The sequence below is a fragment of the Camellia sinensis genome, chromosome 14 (assembly GCF_055761805.1).
Source record: "Camellia sinensis isolate YWXY chromosome 14, ASM5576180v1, whole genome shotgun sequence".
In the NCBI taxonomy this organism is placed as follows: Eukaryota; Viridiplantae; Streptophyta; class Magnoliopsida; order Ericales; family Theaceae; genus Camellia; species Camellia sinensis.
Genome location: NC_138974.1, coordinates 139,587,533 through 139,611,041, shown reverse-complemented (window position 1 = coordinate 139,611,041; position 23,509 = coordinate 139,587,533).

Sequence of the window (23,509 nt, the reverse complement as noted above, 5' to 3'; positions counted from 1 at the left end):
CAATCAACATCCTAGAAATTAAATCCCATACCCACATAAACACGTAAGCATGTTATCAATTTAAACACATAGCATGTGACACTACATCTAAGTCTCTACCAAGTGAGACAAACCCATTGTGATACTAATCACTTCCCACGTACCCAAAGTATTCGAACCCGATACACTCTGATACCAAGTTGTAACGCCCTCAAAATAACAACATTAAACCCATCAATAAAGACATGCATTGATATGTAAAAGTTCCACACTCTTCCATTTATCAGAGTTTCATTACAAAAAGTATTACATGTTAACGACAAAAGCAAATGCCCTAAAGGCTTACAGCTTTCCAAGTTAACACTTGGTGACAACAAAAGAGTACTAACTCATTTACACATTAAGCCCTTGGCTTGAATTTACATGTAATACATCAAAATAAGACAACAAAAGTGTGTCCGCCTCTAGCCTCCCAAGCTACGTCCTTGGAGGTGGCATGCTACCTGTACCTGAAAATGATATTCCCATATAGGGTGAGCCACAGCCCAGTAGAAACATACTAAACCAAATATGAACAATGACTAAAAGATTAGCAGTTGATAGATGGTCAACACTGATACTTTTCCTTATCACACTTTGCATTTTCATGACATACAAGTCCATATTACAATTCATTTTCCAATTCCTTTCAATTCTCAAATTACAACCATGGCTCAGAACCTGGCCAAACAACTCATATGAGACAGTAACTCATATCACACACTTCCCATTTCGCATTAGATAAGCATACTAGCTATATCACACAACAACAGATAAGCATACAAGCTATATCCTCACTTCCACAGATATGCATATGAGCACTATCACACTTCCAATGACAAGCATATGAGCTCTGTCAACACATTAATAGATAAGCGTATGAGCTCTATCTATAGAGTCCATCCCCTATCTCCTTCCAACACATCCGGTTTAGAGGTCCATCCCCTATCTTCCCCTAAATCGTGGAGTACATCCCCTATCTCCTCCAACACAACACAATGCATATAAACAACAATTATACACATCATCACACAATACATAAATTTAATGTATTCTTTCAATCGTCAATCTCAATGACACATTCCGGTGATTAGTTACAGTTTGCCTAATCATCATGCATTGTCTACAACAATCACGACTATCCTCCACCGATAGCCCAAAGCAGTTATTTCTATACAGAAAATAAATGCACAAATGGATATTCAATCAACATTTCATTTCGGTGAGTGATAAATAATTCAACTACACCCTTTAACCCCATACGGTCCCAATCTCAACATTCCTATTTCATAGCCTCATTTCTCACGATTAATTAACCCAATTAATCAAACAATGTAATTAGGGCATTTTTCATAATTAACATTACAACCCTTAAGGTCCCATATTCATCAATGATTCAATATTTATTCCATTTCTCTATGCCAAACATGCAACTAGGTTTATTATAAATAAAACCCCGACTTTTGTAAAATTACACAAAAGCCTCAAACTTTCACAAAATTACCAAACCAACCCCAACATCTCAAAATACTAAAATTTAAAGACAAAATCCATAGAGAGGAGTAGGATATCCCTACCTCAAATTCGGAGCCCCAAGGGAGAAGATGACAAAACCCAACGTGCTCCAAATCTCGAAATTTTCAGATTAAAATGTAGCCCTCGACGATCAACAACTTTTTTGTAAAGGCCAAAGATGAGCAAATCACTCCTACTAGATCAAAACCTAGAGAGAGGGTAGAGTTCTAGAGTGAGAGGCTCAACAATGGTGTTTTTGGAAAAGTATGAGAGAGAAGAGAAAGTGAAAAAGTGATTTGAAAAGTCAAAACTCGGAACTTAAACCCAGTCGCCCCGCTCGAGCGTCAAACTCCCCGCTCGAGCGTCACTCACAAACTCCTGCTCGAGCGTCAACAATCCCGCTCGAGCGGCGGATACACACTCCCAGAACTTTTACAGAACCAGGTCTCCGCTCGAGCGTCAACTCTCCCGCTCGAGCATCACACACAGAACCCCGCTCGAGCAGCCAATCCCACGCTCGAGCTTCCAACACTGCACAGGAAATACTGGATGGGTGCAATTCCCGCTCGAGCGCCAAAACCCCCGCTCGAGCGGACAGGTCAAAATCTGGGCAACTAGTTTTGGTTTCTAAACTCAACCAACCTGTAACAAACATGCCCAACACATCCTATCACTCAAATACAAAGTAAGAAAGGATGTAAACAAGATAATAATCAACTACCAACATCCACGGACACATGTCCGGATCACTGTACAACAAGGGTAAATCCGGGATCGCTATAAGTTAGACATTTATCGAATGCTCATGTTTTAGTCATTGTTCATATTATGTTTAGCATATCTCTACTGGGCGTTAGCTCACCCTATATGGGACATCATTTTCAGGTGCATGTGATATGCCGCCTCCAAGGTCTTAGCTTGGGAGGTTGTAGAAGTTGAAGGCCTATCTTTTTGTGATTACCTTTTTGTATTACATGTATATCAAGCCAAGGGCTTACTTTGTGTATAGAGTTAGTATTCTACTTTTGTTGAACCCAAGTGTTGACTTGGAAAGTTGTAAGCCTACATGGCATTTACTTTTGTTGTCAACATGTAATATTTCTTGTAAGAATACTCTGATGAATGGAAAAGTACTTTATTCTCTTAAGTTATGGATGTTATGAATGTATGGGTTATGTATTTTTTGAGGGCGTTACAGTTTTGTAATTTCATTGGAGTTTTAAGTTGGGTCTTCATCTTTAGCTTCCAATCTTGAGATAGGGAGTTCTCTTAGCCTTAAATATTTATGATTCAAAGTGATTTTGGTGACATTTTGGGATTTTGAGTTGATTATGGGTTAAAAAAAAATTAATGGCTAGTTGTTTATGTACAAATGGGGTTTTCACTCAAATTTTTAAAGGGTGTTGAATGTTTTAGCATATTGATAAATAATAATTGATGATTTGAGGATTTAACCAAAAAAAAAAAAACCAAATTTTATTTAAAACCCTAGGTTTGAAATGTTGAGTAAAAGGGAATTTTGGAACTAACTGATAGTTTTATGTTAAAATTGACATTAATATGGTATTGGAATATATGGAGATTATGAAATGGGTAAATCCTAATAATTTGATGAAACTAGTGTGGGGGATAGAAATTGTGGATTAAGTTATTTTGGAACCTTAGCTTGGGAGCTTAATGAAAATGAGATGACTTACCTAAGTAATGTTTAAAAGTGGAATTGAAGTTGTTTTGAGTTGATATTCACATGATGTTGGAATGATGGAGAATTTGGGATTGATATTGTTATATTAGATGATTATGGAAATTGTTAAGATTGCCTTGCTTATGTTTCATGCTAATTATTTTTGTAGTAATGATTTGAATCTTAGGCAAACTATGATCTTGGCAAACCAATTGCATTGCATTGCATTGCATCGTATCTTCAGAGCTTTGGGATCAAGTGTGTAGAGTTAATTAAAAATGGGTTATTTTGAAATGTGTTGTGTGTATTGAGGTGCCCAATTGCCCTTCTGTGCTTATAGGCCGGAAAATGTAGGGATGTTATCGGTATGTTGGTAAAGGTGCCTAATTGCCCTTCTGTGCTTATAGGCCGGTAAATGTAGGAGTAAAGTTACAATGATTGATGGGTGTCCAATTGCCCCTCCGTGTTCTGTGGCTAGAAAATGTAGAGATGTTTTAAGAATGAAATGGGTGTCCAATTGGTGGCCGGTAAATGTGGAGGTTTTCTAAAAGTAAGAGGTGCCCACTTGCCCCTACTATGCTTGCTGGCCAATAAATGTAGGAAGTGTTTGTGACATGTAACGTGGAGTTACTTACAAAATGAAGGTTCATGGTTAACTCAATGGTTAACAAATTGGGTCAAACTTGGAATACGAATTTAGCATTTTACAAATTGGTTTTCTAATAAAGTTAAGTTGTATGCATGGCATGACATTGCATGAACATAATCACTTTGAGCATACTTATTTGTTGTTAAGTTTATTTTCTACTGAGCGTCAAAGCTCACTCCCTTTTTATGGGCTGGATATCCTAAAAATCCAGGACTTGAAGGTGTACCATGATACTATCGAAAAGCGAATGGAATTCAATATGGAGCACCGAAGCTTCTTTGATGTTGTTCACCTACAACCATTGAACCTGTTTGTTGAGTTAGGAATTTTATTTGTTCAATTAAGGCTCTTATTCTTGAAAGGTGTAAGCCCATATGGCGATTTAGATGGATATTTTTACATTACCGTGTGTTGTAATTTTATTACTTTGAGCTTGACAAGAAATTTATGGGAATGTGATAGATTCCAATTATTGAATTGTATACCTTTGCTTGTTGTTCGTATATTGGGTTGGTAGCATATCGTGGTATAAATATCGAGGTGTGACAGTTTTAATTAATTAATTTTTGTGTAAATTGGTTGGTCTTTTGACCTAACTGATTAAGTTAAACCATTTTTGGTTTGACTGATTTGCTAATTTAACCGTAATTTTAGCGGTTTTACATGTTACGATGATTCTTCCTTATTAAGTTTTTAAATTTTCTTTAATTATTTCCTTTTCAAAAACCAATATGACAATTTTTTAAAATTCATATATTTTTATTCTAAAATAGTGAAGTATTAGAACTATGTCATTCGTTTTTATAACAAAGCATAATTTTAATTATTAATTGTCAATACAACAATTTTAATCTATACTATATATTATAGTAAAGGAACATTTGAAACAAAACCCTTAAACTTGTATATAAAATTTTATTTATGAGAGACAAAATATAAAAAAAATTAAATATAATTATCATATTTTTAATAAATAATATATTATTTTATCTCGTACATAGCACGGGTGATATACTGGTTACAATAATTAAAATTGGATTTTGAATCATGAAAATAAAAAACTTTATTTACTAAAATACACAAATATGTGTTATTAAATTGTATTCATCTTTAATCCAGTAGTTATTAGTTTCATAGTTGATTTCGGTCCTTAAAAGTCCGTAAGGCTAGGGATGTAAGAAAAATCGAAAAAATTGACTAAACCGATTGAACTGGACCAAATCGGCTATATCTGGTCTATTTTTTAAATAAGAATCGGTCTGTGTTATTTTTAAATTTGATTTTTTTCAATTTTCGGTTCGATATCGGTTTAAGCACCTTGTGCACCGATCTAAACTGAAACTGACCGCTTCAATATATATTGTATTTATAATATATATATATATATATATAATCTAATAATATAATGATATTAATAAGTATAATAAATTATTAACTTTTATTAATTAACCTTATCATCTTTATAACCTAAGTTTGTAAACTCTTATTATACATAATATAGCGATTCTGGTTTTGACCCGACCCATTTTGTATTCTGTACTCGGGTTTTATAGTTTCGTATTGTTGTTCATGTCTTGCTTCCTTTGTACATCCTTAAATTTGGTTATTGGATTGTAGTGGTTGTGTTTGGAACAAGTTGGTTGCTTGGTTTTCAAACTTTTGTTGCCCAGATTTTTACCCCTCCGCTCTAGCGGCATTTCTTACGCTCGAGCTGGCTTTGCGAACTCTCAGTACTTTTGCAGGCCTACAAAACTACTGGGAGATTGTATTCTACCCTCGAGCAAAGTTTTCTACGCTCGAGCGAGTGTGCGCTCGAGCGTCCATTCTTGTGCTTGAGCGATGGCCTTCTATATGTAAAAATACTAGATATATGTATTCTACGCTTGAGCGTCACTTCTTGAGCTCTAGAGGTGATGCCTTCTTTCGTTGTGTCTTGGCGCTCGAGCGTCACTTCTTGCGCTCGAGCAGAACAACTTATTATGTCTGACGCTCGAGCGTCACTTCTTGCGCTCGAGTGGACTGTGCGTATATCAGTTTGTGAGAGTGACTTTTTACATCTCTTTTTCATACCTTTTCTCACAAAACCCTAAAGTTGAAACCCTCTCTCTCTCTAAAACCTATATTCTCTCTACATTTTCATCTAGATCTAGTGGTTTCTCCATTCGTGTGCCTTTGTTAAAAAGGTAGAGCGCGTCGTGGGCTCTCTTTTCAACCCAAAAAGAGTGGGTTTCGGTTCATTTGAGGTTTCTCCGCTCTCTCCTTGATCTCTAGTTTCGAGGTAGGGACTTTCTACACTCTTCTATGAGCTTTGACTTAGTTATTTGTTGATGTGTAAGAAATATTGGAACTTGAGATGATTTTAAACAAATCTAGGATTTTGATTTAAAATCAAAAGAGGGATTTTCAAATGTACGTATTAAAAATGGTTATGGGAGTAGATGTGAGGTTGTGTTGTGATAAATTTGTTAATTTTGATACCCGGGATGGATTTTGGAAGAAAAGAGAGTTTGCCCTAAAATGTCTCAAATAGTTATTTGGTATAAATAAATGAAATTGGCCTTGAGAATATGAAATTGGATGGATGTTTATATAAATGGTGGAGTTGGTTATGTATTACCTTTCACCTATGAAAATTTGGATAATTTTATCTATTTTGGAGATTGTATATCTATTTAGAAATATCTATTTTAGACTATCGGTGGAGGATAGCTATGATTGTTGTAGAAATTGCATGAGGAGTAGGTGAATTGAAACTAATCTCTTATCTGTTGTCATTGAATATGACTATGCTTTTAATACATTCTAAATATATGATGTGTGGGAGAAGAAAGGGAATATACTCCATGTTTGGGATAATAAAGAGGATGGACTCCATTGAATTAAGTTGGCCTGTATGTCCAATGTGAAAGTCCCGAAAACCGCACGTATACATGGGTGTCGATTCCTGCGGACAAAATATTCGTAAAACAGCAAATGGAAGTGTCTGTATAATGGTTGTGTTGGTTGAAAACCCACTGAGTTGTACCTTCAGTTCGGTTGTCTGAATGAAATGGTGAATGACTCATGAATTGAGATAAGATGAATTGAGATAACATAAATTGTGATATATTGTGTTATCATGGGCATTGGATATGCATGTTATACTCATATTTTGTTAAAATTTATATATTGTGTTAGATTGTTTCTATTGGACTTTGGCTCACCCTATTTGGGAAAAATCATTTTCAGGTGTTGGTGATATGTCTCCGCCAAGAGAATAGCTTGGAGGGATTTGGAGCAAGAGTTTCCTTTTTATTTTATTTTACTTGCAGAGCCAAGGGCTTGACTGTATTGAGTTAGACTTAGTTTTGTTGTAACTAAGCAGTGACTTGGAAATATGTAAGCCTTTAGAGCTATGAATATCTGTTTAGCTTTCATCCCTTTTTACTACTTGTAACACATACTGTAAATTCAGGATGAACTATTTATGAATGTATATCGCATGTGTTACCTTTTGTATATTAACTCTGATGAATGAAAGTATGTTGTTTCAATTTTACTTTCACTTATGAGATGGGTTTATCATATTTATTTTGGGGCATTACATATAATCTTAACTTTAACTCATTATTCTTGAAACCTTAGTATTTTTAAACTTTTTTTTTGTTTTTATTTTTGTTAATTTAGGAATTGAAAAGTATGTATTAAATAGATGAATTAGATATGTTTGAAATAGTAGACAAATAACTAATTTAATATTTGTATATAGATTAATGATTATATTTAAAAGTGGTTCAAGTTTGAAAAAACATAGACCAATTAAATCACACCAAACCGAACCGTTTCAATTGGTTCGGTTCGGTGCAGTTTGATGGGAGAAACGGTCTATATCAGTGTTCAAAATAATAAAACCGACATTATCAATTCGGTATAATTTTTTACTTAAATACCGATCGTACCGAACCGATTAAGGCCATGAAATGCTCTTCTGCCAAGCATAGATTCTATATTTTAGGGGCCGATCCAAGAGCCTGAGATGTCAAATGGCTTTTGAACTTTTGATTTGGATTTTACCATTCAAATGACAATGAAATAGCTACATAATTTATTTTTATTTTTATTTTTAGAGTATACTATTTTAATTGATTTTTTGACATTTTTACTAAAAGAATATATAAAAAAGTAGGGAGAACAGTTGACTTTCTTTCCTTTTTTTTTAGTAATTTTTAAAAAATTTGGCCAAAACAACCCTAGATAAAGTCAGGCAGAAAAAAAAATGTTAGGTATGCTAAAGTAAGTTTTTTCTACTGAATCATTTTTTTTTTTTTTTACAAATTGTTTTTATTGAATTTGAGTTGAAATTCAACTGTTAGTGATTTATGTGATTAAGTTGAGCGAAATTATATTATGGCTTTCATCAAATTCATCTATAAACATGAAAGAATTTGAGAGGTTTGTGGAGTCTCATGGGTTCAATTTTGATGATCTAAATCAAAATTGTTTATATTTTGTAGGGTGTTCTGTTCATATTATCTATCACACCCTGCTAATACATACAGGAACATACCAAGACAAATACTATAATATACCCCAAAGGTCATCTTTCTCATTGAACTAGGATTTAAGAGGTTACAATTCAACATGTACATTCCCAACACACCCTGGTTTCACTTTCCAGTTCAATAAACTAGATGGCCTTACAAAAATAATAAGCCTCAAGGAGCATACAAAATAACAAAACAAATTCAAAAGTTTAGGTAAAATGCTTTGTACATTAACAACAAAATATTCTTGAGCCAATCTTTACCAAATCGAACTACTGCTCACTTCCTCCCAACTCATCTAGGTTATGGTGTATCATCAATTCCTGAAAAGTAAAATAAGGTTGAGCTAGACGCCTAGTAGGAGTACATTTAACCAAGTATTTAATTATTCGAATAAGCATGTGACATCATTGAGACAAAACACAATAAGGAGTTTATGTACACATGTAATTATTATCAATCATGTAAACATCATAACAATTGAATAATCACATTTACATTCCCACATCATTCATTATCACATCAAAGAAAATAACCCATGAGTCTCATGTAAGAGTCCAAGTCACAATACAAGTTTCTTTTGTTTAAAAACCATCCCCACATTTGCCGACTATTATACGGCAGGAAGTAGGCACCCAAAAATCATCCGTTTTTCCACCTTTGCCGACTACAATACGGTAGGACCAATGGACACCCAAAAATATTTTCCCACATTCCTCTAGCGATAAGCCTAGACAGGGAAATTGGGAACCTTTAACTTCCCCCGCGCGGGTATCAACACAACTCACACAACATCAAAACCGACTCTTACCCGAGCTCATGCTCAATGAACAATTCATCAAATTTTCATTCAATCATCAAACACTCAACATCATCAAGAATACAACATCACATAACATGCAAAGGGAACCACTACCAAAATCACAATTCCATCTCCACAATAATATCCACATATCTCATTTCCTCATTATTCACAATATCCTAATACTTTAAAGTAAACCTTCAATTAAAATACCATTCTCTACCCAAATTTGAAATTAGGGTTTTATTACATTTGGGGCTTTCTCCACTTCTTCACTTATAGGTATTTCCATTACCGTAATATGCATATTTGATAAAAGAGTTTGGGAAATTTCAATTAAAATCGAGGGAAAAGTGTACTTTATGTAGATTCAAAGTTTATTTCAACCCAAACATCAATGTTTTATCTTAAGTCACAACAATACCACAATATCTTCTTCAAAACAAAGAAATACAAGGTTAAAGGTATCCCTACCTCAATGATCAAGCAAGATAGCAAAGTTTCTAGGAGAATCCTTCGCAAATCCAAATTTCAATTAGTAGAAAAGTAATATCTTCAAGTCTCTTCTTCATGTCACGACCCGAACCCGCCCCCGTGGGTTAAGGACGTAACCGGCCAGTAATCATGAGATTACCTACGGCCTCAAACTGATCCAAACGTATTTTAACAGAGTTAATGGGAGCCAAACGGAAGCTTTCAAAACTTTGTCCATAGAGCTGTGCCTACATGGCACATCAAAGTAAACCATATGCATAGACATTAATAACTCACAACAGAAATATAGTAGCATAAGTTATGTACAGACAGGATCAGATAAGTCTAAGTCAACCCATCAAAACTATATACAGAAATACACAAAGTCCTCGCCATCATGACAAAATAAACAAGACAATAGAAGGGCGAAGACGGGTCTCATGCGTGAGACACAAGGGCTGACTCTCCAAAACTTGGGTTGTTCTACACAGGCTTCACTGAGGCTGGGTCTGGACCTCTCTTGGCTCACCTACAAACACATGAATGAGCGTGAGCGATAGCCCAGTGAATAATACCAAATACAGAAGTTATACAAACGATATGTAGAACAACATGCTCCAAACGGCCTTGGCCCCAATTCACATTTCTATTTAACATATATATATACACAATTTAAGTTAAGTGACTGTCGTTTCAAACATACTGGCCTTTGGCCCATTTATCTTTCATTCCTGTCAAAACGGCCTCTGGCCCACTCATTTATGTCAAAACGGCCTTCGGCCCATCTATTCATGTCAAAACGGCCTTCGGCCCATCCATTCATGTCAAAACGGCCTTCGGCCTATCCATTCATGACAAAACGGCCTTCAGCCCATCCATTCATGACAAAAGATCCTTTGGCCCACTCATTCATGACAAAATGGCCTTCGGCCCATCCATTCATGACAAAACGACCTTTGGTCCATTCATTCATGACAAAACGACCTTTGGTCCATTCATTCATGACAAAACGTTGTCCACCAAACGAATTTATAAAACTTACATGGAAGTAAGCAATTAGACAACAATATATTTCAGATATCTTTGTTAAGATATTACTCACCATGATCGGTTGGTTGGTTTGCCCTGGAGCTCGACCCTACACATTCCATGAACACAAAAGGGTCACCAACAATTCAATCCATTCTTAAATTCACATTTTCCTCTTTAGGCTTTATTCTTATCTCTTTAACTCAATTACGATGCTCAATGCATGCCTAAGAGTTCTTGGAAGTGAAAGAGAACGGAAAACGAAGCACAGAACGCATAAACAAAATTTCAGAAAACAGGGTCCCCGCTCAAGCGTCAACTTCCCCGCCCCAGCGGACCCAATTGGTCTGCAAAAGTACTGGTTGCATGGAATTCACGCTCGAGCGTGAACTCGGCCGCTCGAGCGGAAGGTCTATCTACATAGCTCCCCGCTCGAGTGTTAACTTCCCCGCTTGAGCGGGCACCATGTCTGCAAAATATGCTGGGAGCTCGAAATCCCCACTTGAGCGGCGGTTCCCCCGCTCGAGCGGACATCAAAATTCTGGGTTTTTCCAGCAGTGTTCTTGAGCTCCCTTCCAACATTCAACCAACATTTCTTGCATTTTATGGCTTCAATTTCACATATACTTGTACTAACATGGTACAGACACCAAAACATATCATCATGGAGCTCAATTTCAAGGATTAAACACATGCATGTCTCAAATTGGCACTAAACTCAATTCCATCATACACATTCATGCATTCAAAGCTCCTATCTTCACAAATTGTACATGCATGTGATGTATTGCTCCCATTCTCAACTTAGATGATACAAATGGTGATTATGTATGAGATTTAACCAAAATCCTACATGAACCATGTGTTTCAAGCTCAAACATGCAAATCCAAAACAATTTCTTACATGCATGTGCATATAGACTACTAAATCAACAAAAACCAACTCATTGCATGTTCTAGATCACAAATAAATCTTCAATTCACAAGATCACAACTCAAATTCAAGAGTTAGGGGTTGGTTACTCACCTAGGAGCTTTAATCTACTAAGCTCTAGTCAAGTCTTGAGCTAAATCTTCAAATTCCCAAGCTTCAAGACCAAACATAGATTTTTCTCCCTTCTCTCTCTCTAATAGTCGACCCTCTCCTCTCCTTAGAGTGTATATCAGCCAAGTGAAGCAAAAAGGGAGTAATTGATTGTGTAGTGCTCATATTAAAAGCCCATCTCTTGTAGTACTATTATAATATCAAATAATAGAGCACTAATTCACTAATTTAATCAATTTAATCTGACCCGAGTCAATTTTCAATTAAACTTCACCGTAGGCTTTAAAAATTACGCTAATCACAATGGCGTAGTTAATTTCAGGTTCTGTGGCCGACAAGGCCTCCAATTTAATTTCCAAAGCAATTAATCAGACAGATATTCCTACGGTGAATAGATAGAAATTCAAAACCACATATTTTCACACAATGGCACATGAAATCATAATAAACACATAATCATACTCAAATTAAGGACCAATTAGCATACTGTGGAACAGGGGTGTCACACTTCACTTTTTGATAAGCGATCTTGGCCAAATCTTAGCGAAATGGAAGGTATTTTAGAGTGAGAGAATAGGGTTTTCGGAAATGAGAAGAGAGGAGGGAAGATAGAAAAGAAAAAGGTAAAGAAATGATCTAGAATATCCTTTTTAAATTGCTGATATCGCGCAGACCACTCGAGCACAATTGCTTACGCTTGAGCGTAAGACACAAACTCAGAAGGCACGCTCAAGCGACAAATCCTTCGCTCAAGAGTAAAATGACAAGTCTTAGAAGTTTTTCAAAGTTACAGTGAAACAGCTGGGAGCCAACGTTCTTCGAGTGCAACTTCCTACGCTTGAGCAACTCGTCTGCAAACTCGCGAGATTCTAAGAGTTACAATTCTCCGCTCGAGCTCAACTTCCTTCGCTCAAGCGGGCACTTGGAACAACATGTCATATTATCTATGAAAAAAAATTAAAGTAATCCAATAATCATAACATTTTTAAATTATTATATTTGTTTAAAAGGATAGATGGTCTATTTTTAAAAACATACTTGTTTATTTTTTCGAAGATTAATGTGATAAAACTTCAAATAAAAAAAATACAGCTATCGAATCAATATAACTTTTTTCATTGTTGTAATATATTGAGGGTCCTAAGAAATTATAGCGATCCTGGTTTTCCCTTTCTGTAATTGTTGTATTCCGAACTTTGGCTCCGTGGATTTGGTGGTTGTTTATCTTGTTGTCATCCTTTAATTCCCTATGTTTGAGTTTTAGGATGTGTTGGGCGTGTTTCAAACAGGTAGGTTAAGTTTTGGTCTCAAGTGTAGTTGCCCAGGTTTTTGGTGTTACGCTCGAGCAGGTCATTCTGCGCTCGAGCGGAGTCTGGTTTTTGGTTGTCCGCTCGAGCGGGGTTTACACACTCCCAGTATTTCGTGCCTCTGCAAAACTTTTGCAAGTGTTTTTTTTACGCTCGAGCGGGTTTCTTTACGCTCGAGCGGTCGCACTCAAGCGGGTATGTTGGCGCTCGAACGGGTAGTACTTTGTCTGTGAAAGTTCTGGAAGGGGGAAATCTACACTCGAGCAGACTGGTTTTCGCACTCGAGCGGATGTACTTTATTCTTGTGTCTTGGCGCTTGAGCGTGTCCAGATTTTTGTGCTTGACGCTTGAGCGTTCTATTCTCCGCTAGAGCGGGAGTGTCGTATATCAGTTGCCAGCTAGGCCATTTTAAATCACTTTTTACATTCGCTCTCTCTCTCTTACTTTCCAAAAACACTTTTTGAGAACTTCTCTCTTTAGGGTCTCCCTTCTCTCTAGGGTTTGATCTAGCTAGAGTGTTCCACTCCCTTGGTGCCTTTGTAAAAAGTGTGTTGATCGTCGAGGGCTATGTTTTGATCCGAGAAATTGTTGATTTGGAGCATTTTGGTTTTCTTCAACTTCCCCGTTTGAGCTCTAACTTTGAGGTAGGGATATCCTACTCCATCTTATGAGCTTTGTCTTTAAATTTTGGTATTTCGAGATGTTGGGGGTCGTTGGGTAATTTCGAGAAAGTTTGGGGTCAATGTGTAATTTTCAAAAGAGGGGTTTTCAAAGTTTAAAACCTTTATGTATGTGATACATTGGAAAATGGACTTGGTGTTGGATTATTGATGAAAATGGAACCTTAGGGTTGGTGTTGTCATTATGGAAAAAAGCCCTAATTGTTGATAAATTAATTTGTATAATTAATTTTGGGAAATGAGAAATTGAATAGGAAATATTCAAATTGGAAAGATTGGGGATTAAAAGGTGTGGTTTGATTAATTTATTGCTCACCTAGGCAAATGTTGATAATTTATCCATTTGGTGCATTTATTTTCTATTTAGAAATAACTACTTTGGGCTATCGGTGGAGGATAGTCTTGATTGTTGTAGACAATGCATGATGATTAGGCAAACTAAAACTAATCAATTGAGTAGGCTATCGAGTATAGCGGTTGGTATAATCCATCGAAATTGTGTATTGAATGATGGAACATGTATAGTATAATTGTTTATATACATTGTGTTGTGTGGGAGGAGATAGGGGATGTACTCCACGGTTTAGGGGAAGATAGAGGATGGACCTCTAAACCGGAAATTGTTGGCATTGATACAACACTACAATGTGTATCAATTGTGAAGTGTGGAAGTGTTTTGTTACATTGATACAGCACTACAATGTGTATCATTTGTAAAGTATGGAAGTGTTTTGTTATATTGATACAGCACCAAAATGTGTATCATTTGTGAAGCATGAAAGTGATTTTATGCGTTATTGATACATCATCAAAATGTGTGTCTGTCATGAATTTCGAAAGTAATTGAGTGATGAGTTATAATCTCATTAAGTTATTTGGGCCAGGTTCTGAGCCTTGTTTTCAAACTGAAAGTTGAATAAGAAATGGAAATTGAAATGTAACATGGGCATGATTGTCATGAAACTATAGTATGGCATAAGTTGGAATATAAGTGTGGACCATCTATTGAATGCTATTATTTTAGTCATTGTTTATAGTTGGTTTAGTATATTTCTACTGGGATGTGGCTCACCCTTTATGGGACATCATTTTCAGGTACAGGTAGCATGCCACCTCCAAGGACATAGCTTGGGAGGCTTAGTGGCTGGGATTTCTTTTGTTGTTTTGTTGTATTACATGTATATCAAGCCAAGGGCTTTCTTTGTATAGAGTTAGCACTCTCGTTTTGTAACCATGTGTTGACTTGGAAAGTTGTAAGCCCATAGGGCATTTACTTTTGTTGTCAACATGTAATACATTTCGTAATGATTACTCTGATGGAATATATATTTATGCTTTATTCACTTTTGTCTAAGCATGCTATTGTTGGATGATTTATGGGTTTATTTTGAGGGCGTTACAACTTGGTATCAGAGCCTACCGGGTTTGAATACTTTGGGTACGTGGGAAGTGATTAGTATCACAATGGGTTTGTCTCGCTTGTTAGAGACTTATGTGTGATGTTATGTGCTTATGTGATAACATGTTTATGTGACTACTTGGGTATGGGATTTAGTTTCTAGGATGTTGATTGGATCCTTGGGTTTCTGTGAGTCTTATTGGAAAAGCACTTGATCAATACTGTTTCTAACCAGAACTCTAGTAACGCCTCGGGACTATCATTATCCGGAAATGAAATTCGTAAGTGCTTATGTGTTTATGTGCTTACGTGGAGTGAATTACAGTTGTCCATGCATTAGGACGCGAGTGTTACAGCTTCGGCACATTTGTGAATGTGCTAATGTTCTTCGTTACCTTTATTAGGATGTTAGGACGAGGACGAGGACGAGGAGGTAGACGTGGTAGGCGTGGTAGGCAGGAGATGCCTTTACCGGATGATATTCCGGCACAGCAGGAGGGGGTTGGCCAGGCCAATGTGGCCAAGCCAGCAAGTTAGGAGGCTATGGGCGCCTTAGCCCGTGGGATAGCCGATGCTTTGAGGGAGTCTTTGGGTATTCTCAGAGCTGAGAATCCAGTTCAAGCCCAGGTAGTTGATGCAGGGCCTTCCTTTCTGAAGAGGGAGTTCTTCCGATCTAATCTGGACGAGTTTGTCGGGGATCCGAGGGAGCCACTTAAGGCTGACGAGTGGTTGGAGCAGATGAGTAAGACGTTCGAGATGCTTGGCATCGAGGACGGTGCATTAAAAGTGACCTTGGCATCTTTCCAGCTCAAAGGGGATGCGGGTCAGTGGTAGAAGTACACGAGGGGCCATATTGGTGGCACGTGGGAGGCCTTTTTAGATGTTTTCCAGGAGAAGTACTTATCTCCAACTATCAGAGAGGATCTGAGAGACCAGTTTTGTTAGCTCAAGCAGCTAAGTCTGTCTGTGGCCGAGTTTGAGGCCTCTTTTACCAGTTTATCCAGGTTTGCACCTAAACTGGTGGCGTCCAAGGAACGTCGCTGCATTGAGTTTGAGCGAAAGTTGAGGCGTGGCCTCAAGATGAGGGTTGGGGGTTCTATGACCCGAGACTATGGGCGTTTGGTTGATGCTGTAGCCCATATGGCGATTATGATGCAGGAGGAGAAGGAGGGATAGAGAGGCTCCAAGAGGAGTCAGGATGGTCAGGGTGATGGCAGGAAACAGAGGGGTTCTAACCCTTAGCAGTCTCAGGGTGGTGTTGCTAGATCGACCTTTGCAGTGCCGAGTGCAGGCTCAGGCAGAGGCCATCAGGGAGATATCACCTGTTTCAAGTGTCGTCAGCTGGGCCACAAGTCTTCAGTTTGCCTGCAGAGGGGAGGAGGTCAGCGAGCTGCTTCTTCTTCGGCTCGACCTCAGAGCCAGAGTCAGGGCAGAGGCTAGCCCTTGTCTTGTTATCAGTGTGGTTAGCCTGGGCACCTAAAGAGGTTCTGTCCACAGTTGAGTGCCACTTCGGGAGCGTCTGGTTCTAGGCAGATGCAGAGTTTTCAGCCAGTTCAGTCTGTGCAGACCTCGAGGGCCAATCCGGGAGCTTCGTCGTCCCAGTCTGTGCAGCAGTCGTTTGCTCCGAGGGGTGAGCAGGTGGATCAGGGGAAGGGCGCGTGTATGCTGTTACCACGCAGGACCTAGTACCGGCTCCATCAGTTGTGAGAGGTACCTTTCTGTTTTGCAACTCAGTTGCTAGTGTGTTGATTGATACGGGTGCATCTCATTCCTTTGTATCTGCTACATTTGCATCTGTTTTGGTATTGGAGTTGGCACAGTTAGCATCTCCTATATGTGTTGTATCACCTGTTGGGGGTGAATTGATTTTGAAACACGGATGTAGAGGTTGTGATATAGAGGTCGCCGATCGTCGGCTTCCGTTTCCTTTTGTGGTTATGCCCATGATGGGTTTTGATGTTATTTTGGGTATGGACTGGCTATCGTCATACCAGACTGTTATCGATTGCTACCACCAGAGGGTCACAGTATGTACCTTGAGCGGGGAGTGTTTCCATTTCTTGGGGGATCGGGTTGGTAGTGTGCTGCCACCGGTGTATGATCTGCGAGGGCGGAGTGAGCTTAGTGGTCTTCTCGCAAGCTTCTTGAGTGGTGAGTGTGATGAGACCCAGATTTTATTACTGAGAGTGGTTTAAGAGTATTCGGATGTTTTTCCCCGAGGATCTCGTTAGTTTGCCATCTCACCGAGAGATTGAGTTCTCTATTGATTTAGTGACCGGCACGGCACCGATTTCTATGGCACCTTATCATTTTGCCCTAGCCGAGTTGAGTGAGTGGAAGATTCAGCTCCAAGAATTGCTAGATAAGGGCTTCATCCACCCTAGTGTTTCGCCGTGGGGAGCACCGGCCCTCTTTTCTAAAAAAACAGATGGTGCCTTAAGACTTTGTATTGACTACCGGAAGTTGAATCGGGCTACGGTCAAGAATAAGTACCCTATGCCCCGTATAGTTGATTTGTTTGACCAGTTGAAGGGGTCCCATTGTTTCTCTAAGATAGACTTGAGATCGGGTTACCACCAGTTGAGGGTCAGAGAGGAGGATATTCCGAAAACGGCATTCTGTACGCGGTATGGCCACTATGAGTTTCTGGTGATGCCTTTTGGGCTCACCAATGCACCAGCAGTCTTTATGGACTTGATGAACCAGATCTTCCGAAAATTCTTAGATCGTTTTGTGGTCGTTTTCGTGGACGACATTCTCATCTATTCACCTTCAAAGGAGGAGCGCGAGGAACACTTGAGAGTGGTGCTTGAATTGCTTAGAGCCCATAGACTGTATGCCAAGTTTGGGAAGTGTGAGTTCTGGCTAGGAGATGTCAAATTCTTAGGCCATGTGGTTTCTGGGGAAGGGGTGTCTGTTGATACATCCAAGATAGAGGCAGTACAAGATTGGGCACAACCTAAGAGTGTTTTTGAGATCTGCAGTTTTCTGGGATTAGCTGGGTATTATCGCCGGTTTGTGAAAGATTTCTCCAGACTAGCTTCGCCGTTGACTAGATTGGCGCGGAAAGGGGTCAAATTTGTATGGAGTGAGGCTTGTGAAAAGTCGTTCCAAGAGCTGAAGATTAGATTGACCACCGCTCCGGTTTTGATTATTCCGGAGAGAGGGTTAGGTTATGCGATTTATTGTGATGCCTCACGAGAGGGTTTGGGTTGTGTATTGATGTAAGAGGGGAAAGTGGTTGCCTATGGCTCACGTCAGTTAAAAATTCACGAGAAGAATTACCCCACACATAACCTAAAACTAGCAGTTGTGATTTTTGCCTTAAAGATTTAGAGACACTACCTTTATGGTGAGAAGTTCGAGGTGTTCTCGGATCATAAGATTTTGAAGTATCTGTTCACACAGAGAGACTTGAATTTGAGGCAGAGAAGGTAGATGGAGTTCATTGAGGACTACGACTTTGAGTTGCACTATCACCCGGGAAAGGCCAATGTTGTAGCCGATGCCCTTAACAGGAAATCCATTAGTGATGTAGCTTGCATAGCCATCCGGGAGTGGGAGATGTTGGGGGCACTTGGCGAGTTTGATTTGCTTCTGGGCGAATCCGTTGAGGCTGCGGCCCTGTTTTCTGTTGTTGTGCAGCCTACACTTGTGACTCGAGTGTTAGAGGCACAAAGAGGTGACCTTGAGGTAGAATCCCTCCGAGAGAAAATCTCCGGTGGCAAGGTTGAAAAGGGTTTGACGGTGTATCCCGACTAGAGTGTGAGATACCGAGACCGTTTGTTTGTGCCGGAGTCTTGCCGAGAGGAGGTACTCCGAGAATTTCACCATTCACGCCTTGCTGTGCACCCGGGAGGCACTAAGATGTATCGAGATTTGGGTCGCCAGTTTTGGTGGCGGGGTATGAAGAAGGATGTGGCCGTTTTCGTGTCTAAGTGCCTTACTTGTCAGCAAGTGAAGGCCGAGCATCAGAGGCCAGCGGGTTTGTTACAACCCTTGCCTATTGCCGAGTGGAAATGGGAGCATGTCACTATGGACTTCGTTGTAGGTCTTCTGAGGACTCAGCGGGGTAGTGATGCTATTTGGGTGGTTGTAGACCGGTTGACTAAGTCGGCGCACTTTATCCCTATGCGCGTGAGAGATTCGGTAGATTTTGTTGCCGACTTGTATATTCGGGACATAGTGAGGTTGCACGGGGTCCCAGTGACGATCGTCTCAGATAGAGACCCTCGTTTTACTGCTAAGTTGTGGCAGAGTTTGCAGAGTGCCTTGGGTACTAAATTGACCTTTAGTACGGCTTATCATCCACAGACTGACGGGCAGTCCAAGCATACTATTCAGATCCTTGAGGATATGCTTCGAGGTTGTGTCGTTGATTTTAATGGGACGTGGGAGAGGCACTTGCCCTTAGTGGAGTTTGCCTACAAAAACAGCTTTCAGTCTTGTATCGGTATGGCACCGTTTGAGGCCTTGTATGGCCGACCGTGTAGGTCTCCAGTTTGTTGGGCCGAGGTGGGTGATGCACCTTTGTTGAGCTCGGAGTTGGTTAGAGAGACAACAGAGAAAGTTGAGCTTATCCATAGGAGGTTTGTTACAGCCCAGAGTCGCCAAAAGAGTTATGCCGACCGTAGGAGGAGGCCTTTGACATTTGAGACGGGTGATCATATTTTCTTGAAAATATCACCGAGGCGAGGTTTGATGAGGTTTGGGAAGAGTGGGAAGTTATCCCCTCAGCTTATTGGTCCCTTTGAGATCCTTGAGAGGATTAGGAAGGTTGCTTATCGTTTGGCCTTGCCACCGCAGTTGTCCGGGGTACATGACGTATTTCATGTTAGTATGCTTCGGAAGTACGAGCCGGATCCATCGCACGTGTTGGATTGGACCGACTTAGAGGTAGATGAGGATGCCTCGTATGAGGAGAGACCGGTTCGGGTCTTGGATAGGCAGGATCAAGTCTTACAAGGCAAGACTATTCCTTTGGTAAAAGTTTTTGTGAAAGCATCACGGAGTGGAAGAAGCCACTTGGGAACGTGAGTTAGAGGTCCGTGAGAAATATCTGGATATGTTTGTTGATGTATAATCATGTATTGAGATTTTGTAATATTGTTGAACTTTAAGAGCATTATATATGTCTTAAGTTGTAAAACATGGTATATGTTTTGGTTAATGGCAGTTTAACATAACATTGCATATGTTGAATGTATTGTAGAAATGAAAACATATCATGAATGTTGAATATGATATAGAACTGTGCAATGTGGTATTGAAATTTATGGAATTTCAGGGAATGCATATCTATAATGCATGTTATGAAAAATGTTCTAATTTGCCTCTTGAAAAGAGATGAGATGATCGGTAATGGATCGAGTTGTTGAATTTCGCATTGTAACAATGTTGGGAATTGAGAAAATCTTGTTTTTGAAAAACTTGTATTTAATTTCGGGGACGAAATTCTTTAAGGGGGAAAGGTTATAGCGATCCCGGTTTTCCCTTTCTGTAATTGTTGTATTCCGGACTTTGGCTCTGTGGATTTGGTGGTTGTTTATCTTGTTTTCATCCTTTAATTCCCTATGTTTGAGTTTTAGGATGTGTTGGGCGTGTTTCGAACAGGTAGGTTGAGTTTTGGTCTCAAGTGTAGTTGCCCAGGTTTTTGGTGTTACGCTCGAGCGGGTCATTCTCCGCTCGAGCGGAGTTTGGTTTTTGGTTGTCCGCTCGAGCGGGGTTTACACACTCCCAGTATTTCGTGCCTCTGCAAAACTTCTGCAGGTGTGTTTTTCACGCTCGAGCGGGTTTCTTTACGCTCGAGCGGTCGCGCTGGAGCGGGTATGTTGGCGCTCGAGCGGGTAATACTTTGTCTGTGAAAGTTCTGGGAGGGGGAAATCTAAGCTCGAGCGGACTGGTTTTCGCGCTCGAGCGGATGTACTTTATTCTTGTGTCTTGGCGCTCGAGCGGGCTTTCTTGCGCTCAAGCGTGTCCAGATTTTTGTGCTTGACGCTCGAGCGTTCTATTCTCCGCTCGAGCAGGAGTGTCGTATATCAGTTGCCAGCCAGGCCATTTTAAATCACTTTTTACATTCACTCTCTCTCTCTTACTTTCCAAAAACACTTTTTGAGAGCTTCTCTCTCTAGGATCTCCCTTCTCTCTAGGGTTTGATCTAGCTAGAGTGTTCCACTCCCTTGGTGCCTTTGTAAAAAGTGTGTTGATCGTCGAGAGCTACGTTTTGATCCGAGAAATTGTTGATTTGGAGCATTTTGGTTTTCTTCAACTTCCCCGTTTGATCTCTAACTTTGAGGTAGGGATATCCTACTCCATCTTATGAGCTTTGTCTTTAAATTTTGGTATTTCAAGATGTTGGGGGTCGTTGGGTAATTTCGAGAAAGTTTGGGGTCAATGTGTAATTTTCAAAAGAGGGGTTTTCAAAGTTTAAAACCTTTATGTATGTGATACATTGGAAAATGGTGTTGGATTATTGATGAAAATGGAACCTTAGGGTTGGTGTTGTAATTATGGGAAAAAGCCCTAATTGTTGATAAATTAATTTGTATAATTAATTTTGGGAAATGAGAAATTGAATAGGAAATATTCAAATTGGAAAGATTTGGGATTAAAAGGTGTGGTTTGATTAATTTATTGCTCACCTAGGCAAATGTTGATAATTTATCCATTTGGTGCATTTATTTTCTATTTAGAAATAACTACTTTGGGCTATCGGTGGAGGATAGTCTTGATTGTTGTAGACAATGCATGATGATTAGGCAAACTAAAACTAATCAATTGAGTAGGCTATCGAGTATAGCGGTTGGTATAATGCATCGAAATTGTGTATTGAATGATGGAACATGTATATGATAATTGTTTATATATATTGTGTTGTGTGGGAGGAGATAGGGGATGTATTCCACAGTTTAGGGGAAGATAGGGGATGGACCTCTAAACCGGAAATTTTTGGCATTGATACAGCACTACAATGTGTATCAATTGTGAAGTGTGGAAGTGTTTTATTACATTGATACAGCACTACAATGTGTATCATTTGTAAAGTATGGAAGTGTTTTGTTATATTGATATGGCACCAAAATGTGTATCATTTGTGAAGTATGAAAGTGGTTTTATGCGTTATTGATACATCATCAAAATGTGTATCTGTCATGAATTTCGAAAGTAATTGAGTGATGAGTTATAATCTCATTAAGTTATTTGGGCCAGGTTCTGAGCCTTGTTTTCAAACTGAAAGTTGAATAAGAAATGGAAACTGAAATGTAACATGGGCATGATTGTCATGAAACTGTAATATGGCATAAGTTGGAATAAAAGTGTGGACCATCTATTGAATGCTATTATTTTAGTCATTGTTTATAGTTGGTTTAGTATATTTCTACTGGGTTGTGGCTCACCCTTTATGGGACATCATTTTCAGGTACAGGTAGCATGTCATCTCCAAGGACATAGCTTGGGAGGCTTAGTGGCTGGGACTTCTTTTGCTGTTTTGTTGTATTACATGTATATCAAGCCAATGGCTTTCTTTGTATAGAGTTAGCACTCTCGTTTTGTAACTAAGTGTTGACTTGGAAAGTTGTAAGCCCATAGGGCATTTACTTTTGTTGTCAACATTTAATACATTTTGTAACAATTACTCTGATGGAATATATATTTATGCTTTATTCACTTTTGTCTAAGCATGCTATTGTTGGATGATTTATGGATTTATTTTGAGGGCGTTACAGAAATGAACTATATAAATTATCTAAATGGAACTAATAATAGACTCTACAAATTCTCTCAAATTTAAATTTGAACTTGAAAAAGGCATTTCTCATACATTAATTCTCTCGGGTTGCCACTTTTCAGTTACTATCGCACATTAGTTCTCTCTCTAGATACATTTACATACTGTATGGATAGTTGAGGATCTTGCTTTGATTTGATTAATGTATTTTTTTCTTTGTTTTAGAGTTTTGTAGGTTTATTGATTATAGAAGATGGGTGACAAGAAGTAATCTTCCAAGTACTTATTTCTTTGTTGAGTTTAGGTTACTCTTTTATCCTTTTAATTATCACTAAATAGCATCTTATCCCCTCAATGTTGTGGCCCATTTAGTATAACAGGTGGGAAAAGAAATGACCAAATTATATTTTTTGTGATAAAAAAGAATGAAATAATTATGGTACTTTATTATTTTATTTGGATGAACAATAAATAATTATGATTTTTTGTATTTTTTTTTTTTTTTTGGATGACACAATTTAAATATCAACAATGCTACAAACCAGTAAATTCCTACCACTAACACCACCACTAATGATGTGGAAAGCCAAAAAAAAAAAAAAAAAACTAAGGCACAAAATACATGTGGCAGTGGGTGGGACCCACTGCCACATCC